The sequence below is a fragment of the Myotis brandtii genome, unplaced genomic scaffold (genome assembly GCF_000412655.1).
Source record: "Myotis brandtii unplaced genomic scaffold, ASM41265v1 scaffold374, whole genome shotgun sequence".
NCBI classification, from domain to species: domain Eukaryota; kingdom Metazoa; phylum Chordata; class Mammalia; order Chiroptera; family Vespertilionidae; genus Myotis; species Myotis brandtii.
In genome coordinates this window covers 6,160,441-6,169,793 of record NW_005364372.1, presented here as the reverse complement: position 1 = coordinate 6,169,793, position 9,353 = coordinate 6,160,441, and positions in this window count along the sequence as shown.

Genomic DNA, 9,353 nt, shown 5'->3' with positions numbered 1-9,353 from the left:
CTCTTCCCTCCTGGAGCCCGCAGCTCGGGCACGGCGCTCATGCCAGGCCCAACCCCGCACTCCCTTCGCTTGGGAAAGGTGTCTTGTTCGCCACTGGGACACTGTCACCTGCAGGCAAGCTAGGGCTGCGCCTAGCTATTGAGGAACACGAAAGGACCACTAGGGTTCAGTGGAAAGATCAGAGCTAGATGGGTGCGCGCTTCCAGAAAACTTTCCAACTTCTCATCTCCCGCCCTGGGCGCAGTGGCACACCTAGCTTTTGGCAGCTGGTGTCTGTGGGTGCCTTGTTAATGGGCTCGGACATCAGGACCCAGGTTGCAGGAATGCGCCCCGCGGGCGGGGAAGGGCCATGATGGGTGCGGGGTGTGTGGGAGGACAGCACGAGGCAGTAGCAGCTGCAGGTGTCCAGCCCTGGCATCCTCACTGGCGGTGCCTGGTGGGCTCTCTTTCCTCCTGCTTTCCCCAAATGCCCTCTCCTCTGCTTTCCCGGGCCCGGTGAGTTCCCACCAGTAACTTTTCCTGGGTCAGGAATATTCCAAAGCGATTCTGGCCTGATCACAGGAGATGTGTAGATGGCACGCACATGTCATCTTTCCCCTTAGGAGCCAGCCCATCTCTCCTCATTTCCATCCAGAAATCAACTGTCTGCCGCTCAAAAACGAATCTGCTAATAGCACCCCCTCCCCCACCTCGGCCGTGGTCCATTTACTAGGAAATGTTACACTTCGATTTCCTCCAAAGTTCACTAACCCTGGGGGCTTCAGATCTCCCTGGTTAAGCCTGCATCATAGAAAACGAGGGAGAAAACCTGACCAGTGAATTAGTGCGAGCATCAGCTGGGCTTTGATGCTGCCACTTGCTTGAGACATTGTCTGCTGGGGGCAGAGTCGTTTACACAAGGCGAGCAAGGCCCTCCCCCACCCCCCACCCCGCGTAATGAGCTGCAGGAACAGTCAACTCATGCCTGGGACAGGTCGCATCAGGAGAATATAGGCGCTCACTTATCAAGCCTGGGACCCCGAATGTGCCACCAGCAGCGTCGCCCCGTTATTTTCATTGTCTCACGTGTCCAGAGGATGGGGACCAGGTCTTTGAAGTTGTTAATGGGATTAATGGGGACAGAAAACTAGGCCAGCCATCTGGTTTGACTTAGGAAAAAAGTATTGATTAATCTTTAAGAAGTGTCCCCAAGGCAGACAGAACCTTTTCCCTGGCCCAGCCCCTCGGGCTTCAACCTATCTCCCTTTCTTTTAAATTGTACTGCGGAATCTTGGTTTCGCAATAAACCTTTACATCCGTGTGAAAGTTCGAATTGTTTTCCATTGCTCAGAGGTGGGATGGGGTGGGGGTGATCAGGAATTCTGAGATTTGTAAGCGCTGCTTTCTTTAACGGAAATTGAGCCCTATTTTGAGGGAAATTAGTTTTGCAGACTTCGTTAAAAAAAAAAAAAAGCTAAAACTTTTGTTCACCAGCTGCTCAGCTTTTCAGTCTGGGTCTGAGCTGGAACCTGCTGCAAGCATTTGACGGTAAGACTTTCTTTGCCGATATTTTGGGAATCTAATATTGTTTTAGACTTCCAAAGGGGGGTGTTCTGCAGGTTGCACGTTTCTAAGGGGTTTAAGCACTCACAGGATGGCGTCCAGGGCTTAGATCTTAAGAATGTTTCTTCCTGCCACTCCCCATGCCCTTGGCTCTTTAAGGATGAAAAAGGAGGAGGTATAGTCTTCTAATATCGTCGGAATATATTTTGAATTCTCATTGTGTTTATGGTTTCAATATGTGCCCTAATATTAAAACTTGAAGTACAAAGGGCAACACTAAACTTCCCAAACTCGGGTGGCTCCCCCATAGATTCTGGGTGAAAGCATTAAAGGCTTTATCCATAGAGAAATTTAGGCAACCACCTCCATAAACAGTAACCAGAAATATTTACATACTATAATGCCCTCTACTAAAAGCATTGTGGAAAAATGTCAGACAAGACTAACTAAAGATACACTTGATCTGCAGACATCAATAAAAAAACATCCATAAAGTCCGTTTGGTTTGCATTATAGTGGTTTAGAGGAAGCAGGGGATTCAGAAGTGAATGGATATGAATTTAGCCAGTGGGTTGCAAGTAACTATCAACTAGCAAAAACACAAACTTTCCATCTCCAGAAGTTGCCACTTTTCCTTGAACCTGCCTGGTGACTGCTTGCTTTTTTCTCACTCACTGCATCAGATGTTAACAACATGTCCTGAAGTTTCTGTACAACCTGCCCTAGTCAACCAGATTCTGGAACTGTGGGGGTGGACGTCTAGGGAAAAAAAAATTTAGAAAAGGTTAGAAAGGGAAGGAGTATCTTTGGAAGGCACACAACTAAAAACAAAGCTAGCAGAAATATTCTTTTTTAATTGAAGACCCAAAACATGTAATACCAGTAAGAATTATGATGTACAGATTTCTAATGAAAAATGTAATATAATGAAAATGTTATTTGGAAGAGAAAAAAGTGTAATTCCAGAGGAACGGAATAAAAAAGGGGTCCTGATATATTCCAAAACTAAATATGACTTTTTTCTCTGAATTGCCAAATACATATATTAATTATTCCATAAGTTATTTTCAAAATTTTCATATCTTAGAATATTTGGAATAAGATAAAATATTGATTTTTATTTTGTAGGCCATAGAAAATGTTTTGAAAAATGTAAGAACAGGAAAAATCCCTAGCATAACTACTTTATGTTCATATCAACAAATTTGATGTTGAAAGTTGACTTTTACCTACATAGGCTAATTGTATCAAGAAGAATGGGGAAAAAAATCCCACAAAAGTTACTGTAGAATCTATATAGCATTTAAACTATGTGTAGCATAGCATTTATCTTATATGTACAGTATGCTTGAATTTTCCTGAAAAATGTTCTATTAATGCAGCATGTTATGCAAGGTTTGATATTAAGCAGCACATTATAACAAGAGGTTGAATATAGGCAAAATGTAAACTTCCCATCTTTTGTATGAAACATAATCAAAATTATTTTAAACATATGCTCTTTAAATTTGATAAGTGTGTATATGTATTATTATTCCTGTTTAAATGAAGTGATATTCAATAGTAAGAGCAGAGGTTTTTAAAATTAAAACTATTTTATTTTAAGGGGAATAGAACTTAAATTAAGCAATCTGAATAATTTATATTTAAATTTTATTTTAAGAATCATGATGATTCTTTTGAGTTGCCATTCTTCTGTACATTTATGACATGAGGTTTGATGGAAACAAAAATATTTAAAATTAAATATGATCATTAGCCACAGATATTATAAACTTTACTTTGCATTTTACCAGGTAGATAAATTTACCTTAATGTGAATTTAAATATGAAAAATTAAATTGAAACTTGAATTGTCTCTGAAGGTTTTATTGAGGATAGAAATATTATTTCAGCTATATTTCTCTAAGAAATAAATTATGTCCTTCAGTTGTTTTTTTATGAACTAAAGAATTTTGACATTAAAATATGCTAAATACTCAATTATAATTTGTTATTTATAATGTACTTCATTTTTTAAAACTAAGGAATTGCCTTTCTCCAGGTATTGAGCATTATAAAGTTTGAGGAATAATTTTGCTGGGGTTAACACATGTTATTTACTGATTCTATATACTTTTACTGATTTTTAAAATAAATTATTATTTTTACATAACACTAATTGGTACTTAAAATTGTTATGTTTCTACATATACTAGAAGAAATGAATACTTAAATATTACTTTTGAAAAGTATAAAATAATATCCAACATACTTTGTTTTTCTAATTTCTATCTCTTCTTACATTTAGATTTATGATTTCTCTCAGTAGTTTCAATTCAAGTACAATATAGTAAATAACTTTCAGAAAACTAGCATGAAGTATAGATTATGACTGATTTAATTAAAATGTCAAAATTTAAGCAATCTTCCATAATCCCAGTTGCTTTTTTATATACATTTTATGAAATTCTACTTATTTGTATGTGTGTGTGGGGGCGGGGAATGTTAAAATTAGGAAGACATTGACTACCTCTCAAATTTCAAAAACTTCTAACTGAACTCCCTTTGGTTCACGTGTTTTAATTTTAGAATATTCAACAAAGTTTCCTTATAATGATGTACAGGGGATTAATTACATTCAATTTCTATATTTTCATTTGCATTTACCTTGTTATTTTTATTGATAACTGCATTTCAATGATTTACAGTTGACAATTGACTCCTTTGCATACCTTAACTATAAGATTATAAGATGTACAGGCATACTGATTGAAGACAGTTTTATATAAAATGCTACATATTACGTTATAGATTCTATACCATGAAACTCATAAGCACTAAATTTTTATCCATAATATAAGGGAAATAAACCATTTATTTCTCCCATATCATAGAAAGTAATACTGTACTTCTAAGTGGACTGAATTTAGGACAAGTTCAAAAATCTCAAAGAACAAAAACTCAATCGAAACTAAAGATAGGAATTATAGGTAAAATCTTAGTAGTCTTCTGTTTTAAGATTTCCAACTTGAAGTGTTTAATATAACTACTATAATTTTGGCACTATGAAAGGTTATTCTTACATGATTTTATTTTTCATGCTTCATCAATTTATAGCATGTTTTATTCTTAAAGTGGCTCTTATTTTGAGCTGGGTTTATGATTTTGATCCCTGAGAACCTCTGTGTTTTAATATAACTCCTTCGTAATATTTAGTTACACACACTAATTTTATATGATTCAGACTCAGCAAAGAAACACCAGCTGTCTTTGATGTCAACATCTTTGTTCATAGGAAAAGGGAACTTTTTGAATATTTGAGTACTAAACAAAGTGCAAAGTTAAAGCCAAATACATTCACTCTTAAAACAAAATATTTTTAAGAGTTTAATATTAGTACCTTGATTCAGTTTGGATTTGTAAAAGATTTTGAGAAGTGATGCAGAGTATTATTAAACAAGGCAATGACCATATGGAAATGGACTAAAACAGGATAAAAAATGACAACTGTCTACTTCTGTCTCAGTTGACCTACAAAATCAGAAGGATGATAGGACAGAATAGGCCTGAGAAAACCAGAGAGGTCTGACAGGGTAAAGACAGAGAAATAAGATAAACTTAACTATATGGCAAATCATTCTATATTTAATAATATAAATAGGCAATTCATAACTTACATACACTTATGATAATGGTAAAAAGACCCTAGGTGCATGTCTTAATTTAATTGGAACTTAAAAAAAAAGTCATGAGGAAGGTTTATTTTTAAAGATATATATATTTTTGATAAAAGTAATAATAACAAAATACTGCTGTTCTGAGACAGTTTCAACTAATCACACATGCCTAATGTGCAACTAAAGTAAAGATGTGATCAATGCCTTGGACATGTGCAAGCTACTGAATGTCTGAAGTTCTGAATAATCATTACTTTCTTGTCTTACAAATCTGTAACCTGAAACTCATTGTAGTCAATTGTTTCCTACATTTTATTTATTTTTAGAGGATGTTTTCTGCTAAGTTAGGGGAATAGTATATGGGAAGGGAAAAAAAAAACTATTTTCAACAGTTTTTAGTCACTGAGAGAAAAAACAGTATTGGGCCAACTGCATCTTAGAGCACTTCAAAGCACAAGGGAATTCTGGTAGAGTCAAGCACTAACCAGAACTCAGAAGAAATATCAGCTCTGAGTTAAGGAGTCCAGGATAAGGCAATTCCTCATAGCATTGGCTAACAGTTCTTTTCACCATCAAGGTGACCCGTGATCAAAGCGAAGCTTTTTCATACTATGTAAGAGGGTGTGAATATTATGATGAAGCCTCTTCAAACTTAGAGAGGCTACAGAAGATTCTTTCCCTTACTTGGCATATTCATTTTGCAAGACCCTTGCCCTATAACTTGAGTTGCAGGAACAATGTTGGTCCATTCAATGTTTCTACGGACTAAAACTTGAGAGCATAAGTAATTAATTAATAGGAAAATAGAATCATGACTGAAAAAGCCTAAATAACTTTAGAATATGTTATAAAATTCAGTAAAACTCACTACTGATCTTGAAAATGAGCTGCCTGAGTAATGAGAAATCTGACAGTTTTTCCTTCCAACCTAGAGCACCTGTAGTGACCGGCCACAGCATTTCTGCAGGTAACACACTCCAGTTGATTATGTGTGCTGCTGAGGTTAATGTTTCTATGAAGACATATTCAAAGCCAATTATTAACTGAGGTTAATGTTAATATGAAGACATATTCAAAGCCAATTTAAATAAATTTGACTCATAAACACATACTATAACACCGCTACTTATTGCAGAGAACTTTAAGAATATTTCACTCATATTGGAAGATACAGAAATAAAAATAGCACAATTATACCTTTCCAGGACAATTACAATATTTTTCCCATCACAGTTATTGTCTGTGGACTATTAGTAGATGTCAAGAGTTTATGAGATACTGAGATTACTCCATTTTTTTTCAGAAAAATCTTGTATCCTACAATGTATAGTTAATGTGATATATCAGAGGAAAACACAGTCCCTTGGGATTTATAAGATCAGATTTTCCTAAGTGCGTGACATACCATCATCTGATAGATCCCACCAAGGCAGATGGCGCAGACCCAGGTGGCATAATCTGGGCCTGGAATTGTTCTTACAGGAACAAAGATAAGAACATAATAATACAACTCTGCAAAAATGTCCAGTGTTGCATGTGTGGTGAAAAAGTTGAATGAGTACCTTTAAAAAAGACATAGAAGCATGGAACAGACTGTTGAACCTCAGAAGGAAGGCAGGGGAGGGTTGGTGGGTAGGAAGAGATCAACCAAAGAACCTGTATGCATATATGCATAACCCATGGACACTCTAGAAGAGATCAATGGGAAAAAAGGGGACGTATGTAATATTTTCAACAACGATTAAAAGAAGAAAAATAATATAAAGAAGCACATCAAGGCATGTAAAACGTATATACTGTAAATCTGAGTTTGTTGACTTAGCTGTCAGTGTTCTTTCTGTAATAATATTAAATATTTGCCAATTTATATGTGGTTCATCATTTTTTGTAGATGGTTAGCAGGTGTTAAATCATTATCATCTGAAATGTGTGACCAAATGTAACATAGTTATGGCTAAAACAAAAAAGCAGGTTAGGTTCCCTGCCCTATACTAGCAATTCTAGGCATCAAAAATTACTAAAACCCAATCTCATGTTAACAAGTCCCATGTCAGTCTCTCTCCAAACAACGTCATTGCCCACTGAGTTGCTCAAGTCAGAAGCAGGAACACAACCTCAACAAGCCCCTTCTTCCTTATCCTTCCCATATGCAGTCAGTTAATCATGTAGAGTAGTCCCAATCACACCTCTTTAATGTTCATTAACTCCATGCTGCACCCCATCAGCAATGCCATTACTTTATTTGGAGGCTTCACCCTTCTCACTTGGATTGTAGAGGACCCACCATTTGCCCAAAGCATTGTTCCATCTCAGAGGCAGAGGGGGAACTTAATCTTAGCTCTGTCATTTTCAATCCTGAGTGCAGTCATTTGTTAACTCTAAAAATAATTATAATGAACAAATTCAACAATATTGCGAGTGTGTCTAACATAATGCCTAACACAAGCTCAAGTAAAACAAATCTGGCACAGCTAGAGCTGCACTGCCAACTCCAACCTCATGTGACTATTGAGCATTTGAAACGTGGCTAGCCCAAACTAAGATGCACTTTAAGATGAAAACACACATCGGATTTCAATGATTTCATGTGGAATTAATAGGCTTTTATATAGATTACATGTCAAATGATAATTGTTGGATACATTGGACTTAAAATATATTAAAATTAATTTTCTTTTTACATTTTAATATGGCTATAAGAACATTTAAAATTACATATGTGGCTTGCATTATATTTGTCTTGTACAGTACTGATCTGAGGATGTCATTTAACTTTTTCTCTTTTATCCCCTCCCCCTCACAAATATGTACCAAATTACATATATATCTGTCAAAATGATGTAGGACCTGAAATATCTCTGTAAGTTGATCCTCTTGACCTCATGGTTAGGAGCTTCACAATGTGGTATCACACCTGGAAACCTCCAGAACAAGACCTCAAGGAAACACAGGAAATTCCTGGAGTGGCAAAACATCCTATTTGAAGAAATTCAGTCACTCCTCTGTGTATCAGGAGCATCGTCATTCATTAACTGCTGATATGCTTGAAAGAGTTCATTTAGCAACAGCCTTTGCAAAGAACGAAGAGCCATGTGTATTATTCATGATGGACTACACAATGCTGTCACAATGAATTAATAACCTCTATATCTTATTGCCTTAGCAAAAGTTTAGTCCTTATTCCTGCAGAATCTGATGCAAGATGGTTGGCTCACCAGGCAGTAACTGATCTTGTGAATTAGTCATCTCAACATGTTTCTCCAAAATACCACAGCAGGGGTAAAAGAGGTGGAGGGTCACATACCCGATCTTCATACTTTGATGCAGAGTTGATACATGTCATTTCAACTCATAGCTTGCAGACCAGAACAAAGCCATATACCCACAAAGGGATTGGAAAATATTCTGGAGCACAAGGCCATTTGGTGAGCAGTAAATGTTTCTGCCATGCCAAACTTCAAATTTGTTACCAATAGGTTTCACCCACACCCCTGAATACTGTATTCCTTGTGTCTTCCGGGTGTCTTAATGTTGGTGTTTTTTAGCATAGTGTCTGGCACAGAGTAAGCACTCAATAAATATACTCAACAGAGCACTGAGATCTGCAAGCTTCACTTTATCATTAGACTTTAGTTCTCACGTAGCTGCCATATCATATTAGGAAAGTAAAACAATTTAGCTGCAAAGAAAATTTAACTGAAAAAATGTTCAGCCTAGCTTCAGTTTTGTTTTGTTTATTGTATATTTAGCTTTGATTTTTGCTTTAGAGCAAAGGTTCATTCCCAATTTTATTTGGAATTAGAACAACCATTGTGTCTACATGTAATGACAGTGGTTTTGTATTCTTGTATTATATTTTCCATCAGTCTGTCCCCTCTGTAACAGTCCATAGTATAGACTCTGGAAATGACACCTTGGGTTGTGTCTTGGTTTTGTAGCTTACTAGATTTTTAATTGTGGCAAGGCTAACCTTTTTGAGTTTAGGTTTCCTTATCCTCATCTCTCTCCTCATCTCTCTCTGAAGAGAGAGAGAGAGAGAGAGAGAGAGAGAGAGAGAGAGAGAGAGAGAAAGGGAGGAGGAGAGACAGAGAGATAAAAACATCAGTGTGAGAGAGACACACTGACTGACTGCCTCCCACACAGGCCCTGACC